At 41.8% G+C, this 20,544-nt stretch overlaps 1 protein-coding gene across 2 annotated transcripts in view; it reads left to right on the top strand.

The window, feature by feature from the left end:
- RELL1 (RELT like 1) overlaps window positions 1-20,544 on the top strand; it is a 59,121-nt gene that overhangs the window by 6,099 nt on the left and 32,478 nt on the right. Inside the window, exon 1 of one of the 2 annotated variants that reach the window (XM_057502148.1) lies at window positions 3,379-3,402. The exons of the other annotated variant lie outside the window; for it this stretch is intronic. The gene's annotated coding sequence lies outside the window, so the exon portion shown is untranslated. Of the gene's footprint in view, window positions 1-3,378; window positions 3,403-20,544 lie in introns of those variants that run through there. 2 annotated transcript variants of the gene reach the window in all.

Raw genomic sequence — 20,544 nt, 5'->3', positions numbered from 1 at the left:
TCTCCTTCCCCCCATTTTGTTTGCACACTCCTGTGTGTAACTTCATTCCAACCACTAAATAAAGTACCTTTTGTACAGAGGGAAAAAAGTCATTAAACTACTTTCCTCATCGGTGTTATGGAGAAAATATGGCGCAGTTGCCTCATGGGGTGTTGGGACTACCATGTGAGATAAAACGTGATTGCACAGTGAGGCGTTTGCCACAAAGTAAGTGCTAAAAAAATATATCATCACCATTTGTCCCTAACCTGTACGTCATGGATGTCATGTGGGACAAAGTCCCTAACTGCTCCAGAATTTTCTTTTCAGGACTTCTGCCATTGCTTGAGCCATCCCCTCTCCCCTCTAGCTGCAAAGCTGGTATCTGAGGTGGGTTGCGTAAGGAGAGGATGAATGGAGACCAGTAGGCTTGGCAGGGAATTCTTTTGGGACACAGGAGCTACGTGGGGCTGAGCCATTAGCTACCAAAGATAAGCAGGAAAGGAGAGAAAGAAAAAAGGAAAGAAACCATTATTTTTATGATAGTAGAATGTGACACTTTTCTTTTTGGAAGCCATTTGGAAGATACACCAGTTGGTTTATCTCTAACCAGATGATCTATAGGTATAGATACACATTTTGACAATAGATACACATTTTGACAGTTTTCCTCTAGCATTTCATGTAATTATTATCTATTGCCATACTTTGTGTTCATCTCATTGCTTACTGGTTAATGTTGTGTTGAAGTAGTACCTTATGATGAGTGTGGTATAATAAGAAATATATTTAGTCTTTGTCTTCAGTGCCTGGCACCTATCCCCTCAAACCCTTGAATTTCCTACATGATAGGAGCGTCCTGTCCATAAGGACCTCCTTTCAAGGGTATGCTAATGAGGTGACTTAGGGTGATGCCAGTAGATAGCCTCAGGATGGTGCTGGTCACCTGACAGACCATGTGATTAGAGGGTTGGAACCTTCAGCCCCACCCATCGCCTCTGGGAAGGAGAAGAGGTTGGGGGGAGGGCTGCAGATTAAGCACATTAAACTTTGAACAGAAAAACTTGATGGACTTCTGGATTGTTGAATGCATGGGGGTGTGTGGGGAGCAGTATGCGCAGAGAACATGGAAGTTCTGCACCCTTTATTCACACCTTGCCGTGTGCATCCCTCCCATCGGCTGTATGTGGGTTGTATCCTTTTATAATAAAACAGTAACCTAGTAAGTAAAATGTTTCTCTGAGTTTTGTGAGCTGCTCTAGCAAATTAATTGAATTCAAGGAGGGGATCCTGGAAAGTCCTGAAGTATAGCCAGTTGTTCAGAAGCACAGTTGACAACCTAGACTTGCAACTGGCATCTGAGGTAGGCGGGTAAGGGGCTCTCTTGGGGGACTGTGCCCTTACTCTTTGGGATCTGACAATCTCTCTAGGTCAGAATTGAGTTCATTGCTCGGTGGTATTGGGAGAAGCGTTGGAATGAGGAAGTAGAGTCCTGTATCTTTAGGGCTGGAGGGGTCGTTGAATATCTTCTCAAAGCTAATTTAGCCGCTAAAGATACTGAGTTGATCTAGTCAGGACCTCAGCAGGTTTCTCTACCGTCAAGGACTCTCCCTCTCGTTAGAGCTGGCTCTGCACAGATGGGCGCTCAGCTTTGCTGCTTCTGGCAAGGCTCCTTGGTCTATATCTGCCCTTGGTCTGGTTTTCAGCTCTCTGAATCTGGGTTGAGCAGGACTTGAGAAGGATGACTTTAGTTAACTGCCTTAGGAGAGTGTTAAAAAACAAAATTCAACCAAATAAATATGAAGATCTAATGGGCCTGTGTTTTTCTTTTTAACAAGAGTAATTGTGTTGTTCTTAGTCATATAATTTTAGAGTCTGAGGGGACTTCAGTGGTCTTCTTGTAATTAACCCCCACTCTTTGCAGTTGAGAAACTGAGCCCCAAGAGGTTCAGTGGCCTGTGGGAGTCTATAGCCCGTAGTAAAGAAGCAGACCTTTGGGTCTGGTGAGGGAGGGCCTGTGTGTGTGTCTTGGTCACTGTGCAAGGCTCAGGTCCAAGCACAAGACCCAGAACAGAGAATATATTTAACTATCAGAAGGAAGGAAGTCAGAGTTGGAAGCCAGGTGTTATGACTCTGCCCGAGGCTCTTTCTTACGATGAACTAGACAGCTTTCCAGTATTCATCTACAAATCTTAGCTGTAGGCTTCTCTCTCTTTCTGCCTTCCTGAACTAAGAGGCTGTTTTATCTGCCAGTGTTTATGAGCCATATTGATTGAAAAACCTGAAGTGGAAAAATCTGGTCATGGATTAAAAAAAAAAAAAAGAATGAGAGTAAAAAGTTAGCAAGTAGCACCTTCTTAGGTGAGTGTTGTGGGACGGTGATATGTTTAGAAGTGTTAGTGAAAATTTTCAGTGCAAAATCCAAATTCATTCATGAAGCTCTTCTCAAAGACGAACTAAATTCAGTTGCATTTCTACAGCTCGTACTTCAAATGCATCTATTAACTGTATACCTATCATATTCCCTTATACTTTATACCTTTGTTTCACAAGTTAATTCTTTGATTTATTTATTAATTCAGCAATGTTAGTGAAGTGCCCTACTGTGTGCAAGGCACTGGGGATGAAGAGATGTGAGCCAGCAGACACAGTCCATGCCTTTATAGAGCTGGCAGATTATCAGGGAGGATGATAAAGTGAGCTGGTGTCTCAGTAAGAAAAGTAGGGCACAGAGCCAGAGTCCCTAACCTGGGACTGGGAGTGGGATGAGAGTCCTGCACGAGTTAAGCAAGACTTTCTGGAGGAAATGAAGTTTAGGCTTGTAAAAATGACAGCATTAGCCAGATGAAGGGAACTAGTGGCCATGGAAGACAGGAGGTAGGAGCAAGCAAAGCCACAGCAGGGGCTCCCAAACTCAAGCACGCATCAGAATTTGCTACAGGTCTTGTTAAAACAGAGACAGGAGCACTTGCCCCCACCCCGGGGATTGAGTCCTGAGGTCTGGGAAGAGACTAAAGAATCTGCTTTTCTAAAACATTCCTAGGTGAGGCTGCTTATGTATCAAGGTTAAGTGGGGGAGGTAAGAGGTAGAAGAAATAGGTGGCTGTGTTTCTCTTAACCTGGAAATCCTTTCCGCGCTTCTCTTAGTGGGCTGTCCATATCCTGTTCTCCACCCATCCTTCAGGCCAAGATCAAGGATAACACTTACAGGAAACCTTTCCTAGGTATTCTCACTGACTTAATCTCCTCCTTCTGTGAATATACATGTTGAGTCCATGAATGTATGTTGTATATATTCTTGTAACCACTGTAAGGATCAGATTGACATATTCTCTGTTTTGTAGAGATGATGGAAGAGGAATAAGTTGAAGAGAAAGGAAGTGTCTCACTCAAGTCACAGATGTGGGGAAGCCAAAGCTAGATGTATGTTTAATTTATTGTTCTCAAATGCTCTTTATTATTATGTAAAATTGCATGCACTCCACACTTGCACCACCAGGAAAAGGAAGGTTCTATACTTAAATTTTTCTTTATTTACTTTTTCACTGTAGGTCTATTTACTTAATGAGAAAAATGAGGCATTTTATAAATTGAATGTAGATTTAAAAAAATCTGTAGTGTAAAATAGGTGATACCCACGAAATTCTTCATAAATTGTCCATTTGCTTCTAGAGTAAATAGTTGAAAGAAGTAATTCAGTTTACATGTCATTAGGTGTGTAAATGATTTTCATAAATTTTGGCATGAGGGAGATAATAAGAAAAATCTATTTCAGTTTCCCTAAAAGAAACAAATTAACCAGTTACGCCATCACTCTTCTTAACTGGCCAGAAAAGTTTAGCTGAGTAGTTGAGGATTTAGAAAGATTCTACATATAAAATGTCACATGATAGGTAGGAGTTAAAAGCAAACAAAAAATTCTTTTCAATATCAGCACATGCCTCTCCTTCCTCGCCCATGCACACGTACAAACATAGTGTGGTTCTCTGAGATTCCTGAAAGGGGTGGAAGTTTGAAGAATTCGTTGGGCTTTCTGTCTCACGGTAGAACGCAAGAACACTAATTTTCAAATGTTCTACCAGCTCTTCATAGCTGCAAGTTTCCAACACAATCATGTGAATTATCTACATTATAAAAATTGGCAGCCCGGAATTTCCTGGCATTGGTGAAGTGGCAGATGGCTAATAAACAGGCGTTCCTGCATTTTCCTTTGCATGTTTGTGCTATATGCTTGGATGGCGTGAATGCTTTTGTTGCTTCCTCAGTTCTTTCTAGGCTCCTCCTCCCCTATGAAAGGAAAACACAAAACAATCACTGATAGCAGGTGGTAGAGCCAAGAAGCTGGGTTTTGAGGGTGAAACTTACTTCACATGCATGATTACCAAGCCAGTGTCCTCACAGTCCTTTCAGGTAAAACATGTAGATTTACAAGCAATGTGCAATTCATGTTAAAATGAGGGCCTTTTTTGAAATACCATTAGGTGTGTGTAGGTAAGTGAAATGAATAGCAAACTTGGTTTCCATCCTCCACGGACTTAAGGTTGAGAAAGGGAGATAAACTGTGAATACAAATCATTAGAGCATAATGGAGGATGTGTCTGGTATAATTAGAGGACTACAAAGTGCTGTGTGGGATCACAGAGGAGGGAGACGTTCCTTCTGATAAGAGATGAACAAGACTTCAATGTGCCTGAAACCTAGCATTTTGAGTGGACCTTAAAGAGAGTGTCGGCGGGGCATACCCAGCAATAGGAACAGCCTGGGTGGAAGCATGGAAGTAGGAAGAGTCAGTGCAGAGCCGATGTAGATGGGGTTCCTCAGTGAAAGTCACATGAGGTGAGACTGCAGAAGGGAGGCTGAGGCAGGGCTGTGGGGTGCCTGAAACTGCCCTTGGTAGTGGGGGCTCAGGGTGGGGGGGGATAGATGACCAGAAGGGGCCCTCAAGCACTGTGATGTGATGGAACAGCCCCAGACTCTGAACTCAGTGAGCCCTGAGTCTGAGACCTGGCCCCAGTACCTTCAGCAAGGCAGTCGGTATTGCTGGTCTGTGTTCTTGTTGAGAGAAAGAGAACATTTATTCTTATACATCTCAGAGTGGTTTGGAGGGATCAAACGAATAATAAAGTCCACTGTAAGTAATGCAAATATAACATATATTGTATAGGCTTAATATAATACAAATGATAGAAACAAGTTCTCAAAGTTGAAGGGTTGCTGGAAATTAGATTTGTGAAGTAAGTGCAGTGTATAGTCTTGATGGTGTGAAGGCCAAGAAGGATTCATTTCTGGTAAAAACTAGCTAATTGTGTGTTTGTCTTAAATTAGAGTAAATCCTCTGACATTGTACAAATTGGCTTGACTCCTGAAGTCCTCACATTAAACATTTATTTTCGGAAGACTGTTGTGAATGTCATTTTCTCACCCTGTTGGTCAAGTTCTCATTGTTTTCTCTCTCCGTCCGGGGCATGAGGGCCATGTTGACCGTCAGTGTTTAGAGCAGTGCCATTCAATAAAACGTGGGGATCAGCATGTTCGGTGACTTATAAAATCCTGCTTGGTTAAGGGCTCCAACGATGTCATTTCTGACAGTCTGTTTTCTTAGTCCGTTGATTTCTTACAATGTGGCCAAACAGATTTTGGGAGGAAAATAACCCGATTGAAAGTGAGTTAGTATATATTAAGTGCCTCCATATTTTGGAAACAGTTACACAGCTAGTAGAGTTGGTGTGACGTACTTCCTGGGTGGGAGTGGGAAAGGAAGGGGGAAGACAAAGAGGAAAGGATTCTTTTGCTTGAACCAGATGATTCAGTAGTGATCTTTTCCGTTTTGTTCAGTGCTGCATCTTGATACATAAATGAGTAAAGATCCTTGACTTTGAGTCCATGTGGTATGATACAATATGCGTATTCAGTCTTTGTCCATGGGTCTTGGCACAGAATTCCTAAAACCATCAAAATTTCCTGAGGACAGGAGTGTCTTTTGTTATCCATGATGAGCCCTTTAGGCCATACCTGAGTTTATGCTCACGAATGACTCCTGGTGGGCCCCTGGGTGGGGCTTCAGGTGGGGGCTGGTGCCAGAGGAACCAGCTACATGGTTAGAGGGTTGGAACTTTCTCCCATCTGCTAATATCATGGAAGGGAGAGGGGCTGGTGATTGAGTTAAGCTCTAATAGTCAATGACTTAATCAATCATGCCTATGTAAGAAACTGGACAAGGAGGCTAAGGGAGAGCCAGGACCGGTGCACACATGAGTGCTCGGAGGGTGATGTGTCTGGAGAGAGCGTGGAAGCTCTATGCCTCCCACCCCCACACTGCGCTATGCGTCTCTTCCCTTTGGCTGCTCTTGAATTGTGAACTGTATAATAAGTGTAATCAAGAGTATGGCACTTTCCTGAGTTCTGTGAGGCATTCTAGCAAATTGTTAAGTCAGAGGGAGATCATGAGCAGCCGTGAATCTGTATTGGTTGGGGACACCATTTGCAGCTGGCATCTGAACTGGGGAAAGTCTTGGGGGACTCAGCCCCTACATCTGTGGAGTCTGCCCAGACTCCAGGTAGTTGGTGTCAGGATTGAATTGAATTGTAGCATACCCAGGTGGTGGTGGAGAATTGGTTTTTGGAAAAATGTAACAGTCAAATCTTTCCTATTGAGAAAAAGCAACTCCTAGTAATAAAACACCATGCTTGGAGTAATCTCTTTGAAATTATGGTGGTTTATTATTTAGATAAGGACTCAAAAGACATTTAAAATTAGAGTGGGAAAGAAAAGAAGTCATCTGATCAGTGCCATATTGTTTATGTATTACATTGTATTTTATGGTGTAATAAAGTAGACGTTTTACCACTATGTGGTTTTCTTTTACCCCTCTCTCCTGTGGTGTGGACCAAAGATTTCTTGGCATTGTCTCTGCTTCCGGTCAGTGGAAATATCTAGTATGCACATATTACAGATTGCAGTTATAAGTAGTCTCTTTACTAAGTATTCTGGTTTACCTCTACAGAATTAATAGTATTATTAGGTTGAACCACATGAATTACTTATTTTTGACTATTTTGACCTACAGTGACAAGAGTTTCAGATGGTTCAACCTAATAGTAATTTTATGAAGGTTCCATACCGACTTTTTATCTGCAGTTAAAAAAAAAAACAACTGTAGTGCTTACCATCAAGACATTTTAGAAAATACAAAAAATAGAAAAGGAAAAAATACCCCTAAGTTCTACCAACAAAAGATACAAAACACTAAAAAGGAAATTCGTAGTCTTATCAGTCAGAGATAACTATTGTAACATTTTGGTATCGTTTTCTTCAATAAAACTGAGATCATATTAGCTCAAAGTACTGCTTTGCGTTTATTTATTTTTCACCTAACATTTTTCATTAATTATTGAAACCATTCTGGGTAAAGGAATATGGCAAATCTAATCCTGTCATACAATCGTTTCTATTGTTTTACAAGTCCAAAGGAAGTTTAGAATTTCTGAGAAGTAATCAACAATTTCCACAGTGTTAAATGTAGATAAGGATGGCTTTTGTATTTTGCTTCTTATAATGGTAGCAGGACTTTTTTTTTTAATTAGTATTTGATGCCAAAAAGTAGATAAATTGACTTGGAGAGATCATAATGTAAATGCAATCTTCACTTCCCAATAATTGACTCATTAGGAAATCATTCTATGATTCTAGTTTATTTATTTTTATTTAATTTATTTTTTATTAAGGTATCATTGATATACAATCTTATGCTCAGGTTTCACATGGGCAACATTGTGGTTACTACATTCCCCCTATCATCAAGTCCCATCACATACCCCATTACAGTCACTGTCCATCAGCATAGTAAGATACCATAGAGTCATTACTTGTGATTCTAGATTTATTACTGGATTATCCATAAATTTGCTACTCAAAATTCTAACAACTAGAGATGAGCTATGAATAATTCCATTTTGTGGAATTTTACTGAATGTTAAACTGTTAACTCTCATACTTCAGAAGGAATAGAGCATGGGTATGAGGCTCTGGAGCTCAGTGGCCTGGAAATCTCACCTCTGCTACTTGCTGGCTGTGTGACCTGATGCAAGTTACTTGACCTTTCTGTGCTTTAGTTTTCATATTTGTAAAACAGGGTTGAAAACAATTGTATCTGCTTCATAGGGTAGTGTATTGTAAGGGTTAAATGGGTTCATACCTGTAAAGTGATTGGAATAGTAATTTTAAACAAAGTATTCATCAATATGTGACTTTTGTTAATGGTATTTTTCCATGTGACTAACGCTTGCTGTTGGTTTTCAGTGTTCTTATTTGATTTTTCTGCTATGACCTTCACATTCATTTCTTCCCCTTAAAGCCAGCTTCCCTATTTCTAAGGTTTTCCCAATTACTTCTGTTTAATCTTTCCTTTGTTTGCCATTTCCAAAGTGACCCGGATTTTCTCTCCTGGTCCCTCTTTTACTTTGCCCTTTCTGTGACAGCACTAGGGAAAACTTCATAACTGGGACAGGACCTTGGTGCTCCACATTCATTCACCTTTGTTTCCCAGTTTCCATATTCCCAGAAGGCAGGCCACGTGCCTGTCTTTCAGGAACCCTGCCGGACTGAACCTGTGACTAATGGGAAGACTTGGTGCTTAGGACTTTTGTTGCTCTGTTTATCGTTATCCACTTCCTGCTCCTGGAAGCAAGAGAAGGGCAGGGCTGATGTTAGCATGGTGGGAGCCTCCCCCCACTGGGCATGTAATTGTTCTGGCTCTCCCACTTAGCACAGACCCCTCTCATCTGGCTCATATGGTTCATCGTCTTTTCCTGCATGTTGGTTTTGCTCAAAGCTGAGCTGTGAGCTTTCTGAGGATAGAGATTTACACCTGTCTTCACTGATAACAACCATCCCAGCAATAACAGCTGAGGTTGAGCACTCACAATGTGCTAGGCAGTCAGTTAAACCTGAGTTCATCTCATTTTAAGCTCAAACAATTCTATTATTATTAGAGTTGAGGAAACAGGCACAGGGATATCGATTGACTTGCCCGGGTCTCAGGGCTAAGAAGCAAGTTGAATGAACACAGAGCAGTGAGAAAAAGCTGCCTTCTGCTTTTGCCTTTCTTTCTGGGGAGCAGCTTTGGTTCAGAGCTCGGGCCCAGACCTCAGTTCAAACACTAATCACTCCCCCCAGATGAATGACCTTGACGTCAATACTTTGTTCTTTAATGTCTCTGTTTCTAACATGGGTTTAGTACTAATATGTATTCTCAGAGTCGTGACAACTAAAAACAAAGGATAATGCCAGTAAGTCGCCAGGCACATAAAAAAGCCCTCTGTAAAGGTCTGCTGCCATGAGCAGCTGGTGGTAGAGTGGTTGGATTTCCCCGAGGCCTTGGATGTGCAGTCGTGAACCCCAAACACTCTACCAGCGAATCGATCAGTGTCTTCCTCTCCACCTGCGGGGCTGGGGGCCTGGCCAGTCTTCCTTTCTGAAGCCTTTGCTTAGCTCCAGCCAGCTCAGCACCACCACCTGGTTTCCACGTGGTCAGTTTGTGCTGTCTTCTCTATGGTGGAAATTCTAGGCTGGACTCTGGCCCTGGCAGAAGTGGGGGGTTTTACTCAGACACCAGGGACCTAGATCCCAGAGGCCTGGCCCCGTGCCATCTCCTTCTCTCTGAAGCTCCAGGGGTATAACCAGTTCCTAAGGGATGCAGTCCCCTCGCCCCCGCTCTGGCTGTTTCTGCCAGAAACAGGCCATCTGGGCTTGCTCTCTTCTTCCTGTCTGGTGGTTTTGTTCTGGCACTTGCTGTTAGCTTCCTCCCGTGGTTTAGATAATTTCTAACCCAGTTTTTGCTTGGCCCCTTGTGAGGAATGGGCATGAAGAGATCTGGGAGGAATCACGACTTGGTGGAAAGCAGGCAGTGCTTTTGGTGAGGGTATGTAAGCTCTGCCCCTCTTCAGCATCCCTTTATGGATATGGCAATTTGGAATGTAACGGAGAACCGTAAAAATCCACTTGAGAGCCAGTTCCCAAAGCTGGGTCTAGGAATGTGTTGCTATTTGTAGCCTTCTTTTGAATCTTTGCTAACGGGAACCTTCTGTTGATGTTGAGGAGCCCAGGGGCTTGCTGGTATATTTTTACATTTTTCAGAGAATTCTTAACCCAACAAGTGGGTTAAGCTGTGGGGTGTATCAGTTGTCCAGCTTGGAAAAGAATCTATTTGTGTTTTTTAAAACTTATCAGTATTTGGCAGATGGGTGTGTAAGTACACTGGAAATTCTGTCCTACCAACTAGCATCTTAACAAAACTGCTTATCAAGTTACAGTGAAAGTGGACATTCATTATCCAGGAGCCCTTCTGAAAGGGTAGTATCTGCTTTTACAGATTCACAGTTGCATGTAGCACATGTTTAAGGTACTCCCAGCTGTGCCCAGGAGCTGTCAGGGGATTAGAGATACAACTACAGGACACTTGGGAAAAAGCAGGCATGTTTGACTTAAATCAGGGTTTTCCTGTGAGTTCCGGGTCACGTTGGGTTCCCTAACTTTGACGGTGGTAGTGTGCCTGAGTGGCGTGTGTTGCAGTGCAGTGGGTAGGCAGATGTCAGGAGCTCTGAGTCCTCTGCCTGGCTCATCTCTCCGCCCCTACCCAGTGACATCATGTTAGGCCATTGATTTATTTGCAGAATAAGGATCTCAACCACTCTCTTGGCTACTTCCGTGGGATCAGAGGTTTCAGATAAAATAATGAATGTGAAAGCATCAAGGGTCTTTTAGGTAGGAACTTTTATATCTTGTATGGTGTCCCTAGCTAATGAATGTGAGCAAAGATATTATTCCTCCTCTCCCTTGCTTGCTTTTTTTTCTCTGCCTGCCTTCCTTCTTTTTTTCTGAAAGAGTTTTAGATGCCATCTAACTACCATTGTTAGTACAAATTATGTTTGTGGGAGCTATTGAATTGCTTCTAATTACAATGATTTGTGAGTCACAATGTGAAAACATGCATATGTGAATGGGATGCTTTTCAAAAGATAAAGTCTTCCTTTTACTTTCATAATAGTTGTGGATAAATGAGGGATATACTTTAGAGTGAGCTTTTTCTTTTGCAGTTAAAAATTAATACTGGGAAATTTTATGCTGCCAAGATACTTTTAAAAAATGAATTTAATACAGTAGCTGGCTTTCATCATTTTTTCATGAAGATAATTTTCACATTAAAAAAAGATACATGTAGACTCTAATGTTTATCATACATAATAGAGTCACTTGGAGAGAGGCAGCTTTTTTTAGAGTTTAAGGGCATTAGAGTGGGTAGACATGGACCTGGGCTGTAGCCCAGCTCTGTGGTCAGTTGTTGATGGTTGAACCCACCTGTTTACTGTGAAATGTGTGTCACTAGGTAAAACTGAAGGCCACCTCCCCTCTTACACAGTGGTAAGCAATGTGGCTTAGAGTGTGGGGCCCAGGGTCACATTGTCTGGTTTGGAAGCTGTCCTATAACCCGTGTGCTTCATTTTCCTCATCTGCTATGGGGCTAATAGAAGACCTACCTTACAGATGTTGTACTGAAATGACGCAAATGGAACAGTGCCTGCCAGACTGCAAACATTGAGTAAATGCTGTCATTATAATTATTTTAATGTAGTGATTTATTCTTCATAACATACTACCTCTTGAAAAGACTCTGAAGTGAATATTAGCTTTCTGAAATTTCGCTGCTTTAAGACCACTTCAAACAAATACCTTTTAAAATATTCCATTTTTTTCTTGAAGGGACACAATTTACAATTTAAAAAGTGCAGAAGTGTCTCCATTTTGTTCTCCAACCACCAAGCCCCTCCCCAGGAGAAAGACTGGGCTCTCAGTAACTAAAGACTTAAAAACAAATCCCCAAATGGACCACACCGAAAATAGTAAAAGAGGGAAGGGAGGCAAGGGGGTAGGAAGGAGAACAGGCAAAGAGGGCTGGGCAGATTCAGCTGGGCTCCAAACTGCCCAGCTCTCTAGTCCCTGTGCCCCTTGGGCATTGATCCCAGTGTGTGCCCTGCCGCTTGGAGCCTACTAGGAGCTCCGCAGCGTTCTCTGCCTTAGAGGCATGGTTTGTGGCTTCTTGGCTTGTGTCCCAGTGCAGATCCTGGCGGGCTGACCTTGTTCCATCTGGGGTGAGGCCAGGTCAGATGAACCCTTCTGTTGTCTTCTGAAAGTGCACCATTGTTTGAGGGACTCTGGAAAGTTCAGGAAGAGTCCAGAAGTTGAGATCCTTGCTTTCTCAAAACACCAGGATCCTACAGTTAATCCCCTCCCTAGGAGCAGCTAAAGGGCTGTAGCTGTTTGCAGTCTGTTGGTGCCCTTGGGGAACTGTTTAGTCAGGGAGTTCCATCGCCTTTAGAAATAACTTCAAGTGGGAAAGCCCAGACACTTGTGGAGAATGCTAGGGACTTTCTCTGACTGCAAAGTTAGTTTTTCCTGCCTCTAGTTTAAATCGAAACCTACACTGGTAAGTATTTATAGTTCTCATCAGTATTTTTAGATATATTTGTTTTTATTGATGTTGCCCTACTTTGAAAAACCCTTTGTTTTGGTAGCTACCTGGGGTTCAGGAGTGGTTCAGGTGTGTACCCCAAGCTCCTGCTTGTCAATGTTCGTTCCCTTTTGTCCAGCCAAATTCAGTTTTTCTTTTGAAACCTAATATAAAGTCCCTTTTCTTCCTGGATTACTCTAATTACTTCCTTTTTCAACTCTTATGGTACATATCACAGAGAGACCAAAGTTTCAATATGGGCTGTGCTTCAAATATTTCTTCTCGAATAATTGTATTGGAAATTAAAATGCATTTTCCCATTAAAAATGATAATTAGGCTCCCACAAAGGGTATTTTAAAAATGATAAAGTGACACTTTGTAAACTTTTATTATAGAAAAGTTTAAAGAAGAGTAAAATGGACCCCTTTATACTAACCACCTAGATTCAACATTTTGCCATATTAACTTCCTCACCCTATCTATCATTTGTCTAGGTTTTTGGTGAATTATTTGAAATCAAGCAGACATTGTTATGTGGCACCCTCTACCATGTATCTCATAGGATTAAGGACTTCCTTCTACATAACCACAATACCATCATTATATATACCTAAGAAAATAAACAATACGTTTCTAATACTGTCTAACCCAGTTTCCTTATTTGTCCTCAAAATATTTTTTATAGTTGGTTTTAAAAGTTTTATTGTTGTTTAATATTTGAATTGGGCTCCAAACAAGGTTCACTTACTGCATTTGGTCATACTAAGTTTCCAACAAAAGCTATTTGAAACCACGTTCTGCCCAGTACTGAGGGAGGGAAGCAACTTTCTTGGGCATGGGCAGTATTTTGACATCTTGGTCTACTCGTCCTTCCCTATTTCCTTCTCTAACTCTTAATGCCTGTCACCAGGTCCTGGGGTGTTCCCTCCATTTGGGCATCCCCTAGGGTATTAGCAGAAACCTCAGAGACGGCTGCATTTCCAGGGGAACTCCTCGCCAAATGCATCTGTTCGGTGGTCTTTGCTGTCCAGCGTCGGAGCTCGGTGCTCCAGCAGCATGCTAGCACTGCATGTACGCTGACAAAAGAAAGGTAACTGAGTGACGCTGTGTGCACTGGGAAGGATTCTGTGTCGTGGGTGGGTGGACTCTGGGCAGGCGGGTCCTGCCTGGCTGTCCCCTCCCTGTCCCGTCACAGCTGCGGAGTGGGTAGGGCCAGGCCATAGCAGCTGGGTATCTGGGAGTTGCTGAGAAGTTGGCAGCTGCCTGAAGTTTCATTACAAAGTTTAGCTCTTATTTATGTTCTGACTTCCATTATTTTGTGATTTCCACGTAAGCTCATTTGTTCTCTCCATATGTTTTAAGCTCTTAAAATTTATTGGGACAAATGCTATGTCTTAATAACTGGCATTGTGGTGGATGGTCTTAAAAGTTCTATAGTTTGGTTACCTCTGTAGCCAGAAATAGAAATCATCTGGGGATGATTGAGTTTTGTAGAATTTCCTTTGCACTGACCCCTTTTATTAGTGTGCGTAATTGATTTAAACTGTGTGAAAAAATGAACTTAATAAAGGAGGTGGCTTTGCGGGAGTTAGTAAATATTAGCTCTATGAAAGGAGGATTGAGAGGCAGTGTGTTGGGTGGGTTATGAGCACCGTCCTGAAACAGGATCTGCCTGGCTTTTCATCCAGGCTCTTGCCAGTTCTCATCCTTGTGACCTTGGGCAACTGACATGCCTGCTCCGTATCTCCGATTCCTCTTCTCTAAAGTAACAGCACCCACCTCATAGTGTTGTGACCCTCTGAAACCCTTGAGGCCTGCAGCCCAAACTCTTAAACATGTAATTCTCCTCTGAGAGGTCTAATAGAATATATTAATGTTTATGCAGCAAACTCAGTGGAAAAGAGGTTGTAAGCAGCCTCATATTAGATCAAACCAAGTTTTTCTACCAATGAGTTTGTCAAATTTGGTTCTGCTATAAGATAAGCGATAAAGTTTTCATTTTTAGAGTTTTGGGAGTTGGCCTTGTGAACACAGGAGGGTGAGCTTGTGCTTTTCTTTCCTGTAGCACCAACTTAGAGCAAAGTATGGATGGTGCTGGGGGAGGCTGGGGAGTTGTGGAATTCGGGGAACCCTGAAGGATGTTGCCTCCAGGTCATAACTTACCAGCTGAGCAAACGGAGGCCCAGAGAGAAGTGACTTGTTCAAATCACAGAGGTTAGCCAGCAGCAAAGCCAGGTTGAAGAAAAGCCCTATAGAGAAATGCACATCTAGTGATCTTAGTAATTCACCAAAAATAGACTGCTCTTGGGACTCTGATTTGAATCTTTGCTAAAAAAATAATGTGTGTGTGTTTAAAAGTGATTTTCCAAACAAGCTTGGTGTAGGTTATCTACTTAACAGCCAAGTCCCTTTCCCATCACCGAGTTGTTGGTCACTCTGCTGGGAAACCCTACATTATGAGAAAGCACACCCTTTCTTGAGAAAGGGGGAAAAATAGCAATCAGAACCATGCAAATCCTCTTGGCCTTGGTTGGCACAAAGCTGCCTTGGGAGAGGTTACAAGGAACCTCCTTATCTGGAGTCTCTGGTTATTACCATTGTCCTCTCCATTATTTGAGCAACCCTCAAGCTATGCCCACTGGGATTGAGGAATGCCATTTCCACGCCATTCCTCCTTGGGTCCTCTGACCACTGGGGTCAGCTGGAAATACAAGTATTATTAGAAACAAGCTAGAAAACTGCTTTTGATTTTTTTGGGTTGACTTGGAGTCCTTTCTCATACCTCTTCCTCAGTTCTCTGCTGTCTTTAATCTTTTTGATCCCATTTCTTTTATGACCTTTTAAACATGATCTTGGCAAAACATGGTACATAGTGGGTCCTCAAAATACAGCGATTTAACCAAACCTGGTTGGGTCTGGGAAAATCCCAAACACTAGTTTTGTTGGACAGTTTTTACTTGTAATGTTGTGGAAGGAAATCAGTTTATCAGGAAGAGCTGAGAACTGCCTATTTCAATGGCCCTTGCTGTGTGTAGAAGATACTCAAGATGAGGTGATGGGTTTATTTTTAAAGAGGCTGAGGGGCCCTTGTTGCAGCCTGTATAAGGTGAGCTGTGATCTGGGAACCGGGTGGGAGGTCAGAGATGCGGGACTGGTAGTTTTGCAGTTGCTTTTCCCATAAACTGCTTTGGAGTCTGGCAGTGAGCATTTTTGAAAATATCCTCCTTCCTGCTGTGCTAATGGAACCCATACTTCTGAAGTTCGGGAAGCCTTTAATTTAATCTAAGTTGTGAAATGTAAGAGAAAACCAGCACTTAGTATTTTAAGAGAGAAGTAGATAAATGATGAAATATTTTGAAAGAAAAATAACTGAAATATCTAAACAGACATTTGTAGTTGGACGGTGCGCTGTTACAAACGTGTTTTGCATATGCAGACACCAAGGCTTCCCGAGGTAAGAGGAAGTGATGTACAACAGGAAGGGCGCAGACTGCCTGGCTTGTACCCAGGCATCGCACCGAGTAACAGTGTGACCTTGGGAAGGCGGCTTTGCCTCTCTGTGCCGCCTTCATCTGCATCGGGGCTACGGCTACGATGGCACAGGTCATCGGGCAGATTCCAGGCTACAGTGCTGGCTCATAAATGCTTCTTACAAGTAGCTGTTTGTAATACAGAAATAACAAACTACCCTGAGCCGTACTTCCATCACTTCTGGGACCAGCCCATCCCAAACCATTCCCATTCTTACCCTGGCTCCGCCTGCTTTCTGTTGTGACTCTGATTGCTCGTCCTGTACTTTACAGGGCCTTCCAGCTGTGTGGCTGTCTGTGCATGGGTTAGCTCAGTTGGAGATTTGGGGTGCACCTCTCAGCTGTGCTCTGGGTGTCCTGCACAGTGCTTTGACTGGCCTCTCCCATCCCTGCATCTGCTCTTCCATGCCACTGTCTCCACAAGCGTCTTCTGCCCTGGCCCCCCTAGTTCTCAACAGGTGCCATTGATTCTTATTGTAAGAGAGCACGTGGAGGAGGGGGATATCAGGCACCTGGTTCCCTCAACGTCCTTCTGCCTCCTGCTAGGGACTCTTAACTATAGCCCCCTGCCTCTGGAAAAAGTGTTGTTTTCCTTTTCAAGTGTTTAACCTCAGCTTCCTTAAGGTCCTCCCTTCCTTTTCCTTCTGTCTCTACCTTTTGCTCTTTCTTCATATGCTGTAGTTTCAGCCACTTAAAAAACAACAAAACTCCAAACAAATATTTCTTCCCTTCACCCTGAGGGTGAACTGCCTACACTTTTTTGCTCATACCGAGCTTCTAGAAAGAGTAAACTGAGCTCAGTTTCTATTCCTGAACCCTGGGAATCTAGTATTACCTTCCTGTGTATTGAAAAACTGCTTCCTCCAAGGTCACAAAGAGCTCCTGTGGATTGTTTTTCTTTCCTATTTTATTTATTTTTTCATTTTATGTATGTGTGTGTTTATTTTGGGATTTTAAATTTATCCAGATACAGGGCAGATACATGATGCATGGCCAACTGATACCTGAAAAGATGCTCCACATCACTAATCATCAGGGAAATTCAAATCAAAACCACAATGAGATATCACCTCTCACCATTCAGAATGGCTGCTATCAAAAAGGCAAGAAGTAACAAGTGTTGGCAAGGATGTGCGAAAAGGGAACACTTGGGAACTGTTGGTGGGAATGTAAAATGGTGCAGCCGCTATGGAAAGCAGTATGAGGTTCCTCAAAAAATTAAAAATAGAACTACCGAATGACCCAGTAATTCCACTTCTGGGTATTTGTAACCAAAGAAAACAAAAGCACTAATTTAAAAAAATATATGCTCCCTTATGTATATTGCAGTATTTTTTACAGTAGCCAAGATACGGAAACAATGTAAGTATCCATAGGTAGATGAATGGATAACAATGATGTGGAACATACACATATATACACATATTGGAATATTACTCAGCCATAAAATAAGGATGAAATTTTGCCATTTGCAATAATGTAGATGAACCTAGAGAGTATTATGCTATGTGAATAAGTCAGACAAAGAAAAATACTGTATGATTTTACTAACATGTGGAATCTGAAAAACAAAATAAATGAACAAAAAAAGCAAACAAACAAAAAATCAGAAGTAGACTCATAAATACAGAGAACAAGCTGGTTGTTGCCAGAGCGGAGAGGGGTGGGAGAATGGGCAAAATAGGTGAAGGGGATTAAGAGGAACAAACTCCAATTATGAAATAAATAAGTCTCAGGAATGAAGAGTACAGCATAGGGAATATAGTCAATAATATTGTAATAACTTTGTATGGTGACAGATGGTAACTAGACTTAACCTGGTGAGCATTTAGTAGTGTATATAATTGTTAAATCATGTCAATACCTGAAACTACTGTAATATATGTCAACTACACGTCAATGAAAAACATTTTTTTAAAGAAACTATAGAGAAACAGAGTAAAGTACAAGGGGAAAGTTAAAAAAATTCCAAGTGGCTTCTTATATTTGAAACTAAAGCAATTTAAGTTCTTAAGCAATTTCTATGTGGCCTAATTTGTCTCAGGTCTTCTCAATTCTTTTTCTAAAGATTCTTCATAGGTTTTTCTCTTTCTTTTTTCTTTCCCTTTTTCTTTTATTGTGGTAACATTTACCATGAGCTCAACTCTCAACATATCTTTAAGTGCACAATACAAATACCGTTAACTATAGGCAAAATGTTGTACAGCAGGTCTCTGGAACTTATTCATCTTGCATAAAACTTAATACCCATTGAATAGCAACTACCCATTTCCCCTTTTCCCTAGCTTCTGGAGTTGCCATTCTACACTTTGTTTTTATGAATCTGACTATTTTAGATAATTCATATACGTGGAATCATGCTGGGTTTATCCCTCTGTGCCTGGCTTATTCACCTTAGTGTGACATCCACCCATCCATTCAAGTTGTCACCTATGGCAGGACTTTGTAGGGCTGCATAGGATTAGATTGTATGTTAAGTACATTTTCTTTATCCATTCAGCCATCAATGAGTATTTATGTTGTTTTTATATCTTGGCTATTGTAAGTACTACTGCAGTGAACATGGGAGTGCAGATAACCCTTTGTAAGATCCTGATTTCAATTCTTTTGGATATATATTCAGAAGTGGGATTGCTGGATAATGCAGTGGTTCAATTTTTAATTTTTAAGGAACTTCTATATTGTTTTCCATAAGAACCATTTCACATTTCCTTCTTACTTTAGTTGCTCTCTTTTGCAGCATCTGACCGAGCTGACTGCTCATTCGTCCTGGAAACTCCCATTTTCTGTGTCCTATGGTAGAGCCCTGGCTTCTCCTCCTCAGCTTACCCTTGGAGTGGATCCAGTTGTCCTGTGGATAGTTCATCTGGATGACCTCCTGCTCACCTCTGCAAAACTGAACTCATGTATTGTCCTTCCCATGCCAAGTATATTAGATTGCTAGGGCTGCTGGAACAAAGTACCACAAACTAGGTGGCTTATAAAAGAGAAATTTATTGTTTCACAGTTAAGAGACTAGAAGACTACAATCAAGATTGGCAGGACTGCATCCTTCTGAGGGCTGTGAGGAAGAATCTGTTCCAAGCTGCTCTCCTAGCTCCTGGTGGTTTGCCATCAAGGTCAATGGCAATCATTGACATTTTTTGGCTCATGGAAGCAACACCCTGATCCCTACCTTTATCTTCACATGGTGTTTTCCCTCCAAATTTCTGCTTTTTATAAGGACAACAAGTCATATGGGATTAGGGTCCATCCAAATGATCTCATTTTAAGTTGATTACCTTTGTAAAAATACTAGCTCCTAATAAGGTCACATTCTGAGGTACTTGGAGTTAGGACTTCAACATATGAATTACGAGGGAAGCAAAATTCAACCCATAACTCCAAGCAAACTTGCTTCCCCGCTCTTCCCCACATTTCCCATGTCAACGAATGGCACCAGTGTCCACAGTGTTACTTGAGCAGAGACTTGGGCATCCTCCTTGTCAAGTCATTTGCCCTTATATGAACGTGGGGTCTAGAGCTTGTAAAACTTGGAGGCAAAATTTTGGAATAGGAAGCATAGCATCTAACAGGTTTACAAAAGGGTCCATGATTCCCAAGTGGCTGGCGAGCTCTGTTCTTTCTTTCTTTTTTCTTTTGGTATCATTAATATACAATCACATGAGCAACATTGTGGTTACTAGATTCCCCCCATTATCACGTCCCCACCACATACCCCATTACAGTCACTGTCTATCAGCATAGTAAGATGCTATAGTCACTATTTGTCTTCTCTGTGCTATACGGCCTTCCCCTTGCCCCCGCCCCGACATTATGTGTGCTAATCGTAATGCCCCTTATTCCCCTTCTCCCTTTCCCACCCACCCTCCCCAGTCCCTTTCTCTTTGGCAGCTGTTAGTCCATTCTTGGGTTCTTTGAGTCTGCTGCTGTTCTGTTCTTTCAGTTTTTCTTTGTTCTTATGTTCCACAGATCAGTGAAATCATTTGGTACTTGTCTTTCTCTGCCTGGCTTATTTCACTGAGCATAATACCCTCTAGCTCCATCCACGTTGTTGCAAATGGTAGGATTTGTTTTCTTCTTATGGCTGAATAATATTCCATTGTGTATATGTACCACATCTTCTTTATCCATTCATCAACTGATGGACACTTAGGTTGCTTCCATTTCTTGACTCTTGTAAATAGTGCTGCGATAAACATAGGGGTGCATATTTTACTTTCAGTATGTGTATATCTTTGGGTTTGAAGTGAATCTCTTGTAGGCAGCATATAGATGAGTCTTGTTTTTTTATCCATTCAGTGACTCTTATTAATTTAATGATGACACATTCTCAGCCACCTGATTCAGGAGGAGATGTTTGGTTCCAAATATGAGCCCCTCTGCTTTTGTCCCTGTTTCTTCTTGGCCCCCAAAGAGCATTTGTTATCACTCCAAGATTGAAACAGACCATGATTCTGAGTAAAACTCTCTCAGCCTTAGCACACTGCCTGATTCACCTATTCCTGTTACATGGACTACGAGTTAT

The sequence above is a fragment of the Manis pentadactyla genome, chromosome 5 (assembly GCF_030020395.1).
Source record: "Manis pentadactyla isolate mManPen7 chromosome 5, mManPen7.hap1, whole genome shotgun sequence".
Taxonomy (NCBI): domain Eukaryota; kingdom Metazoa; phylum Chordata; class Mammalia; order Pholidota; family Manidae; genus Manis; species Manis pentadactyla.
The sequence above is the reverse complement of the archived record's forward strand: the minus strand, read 5'-3'. Positions and strand labels throughout refer to the sequence as shown.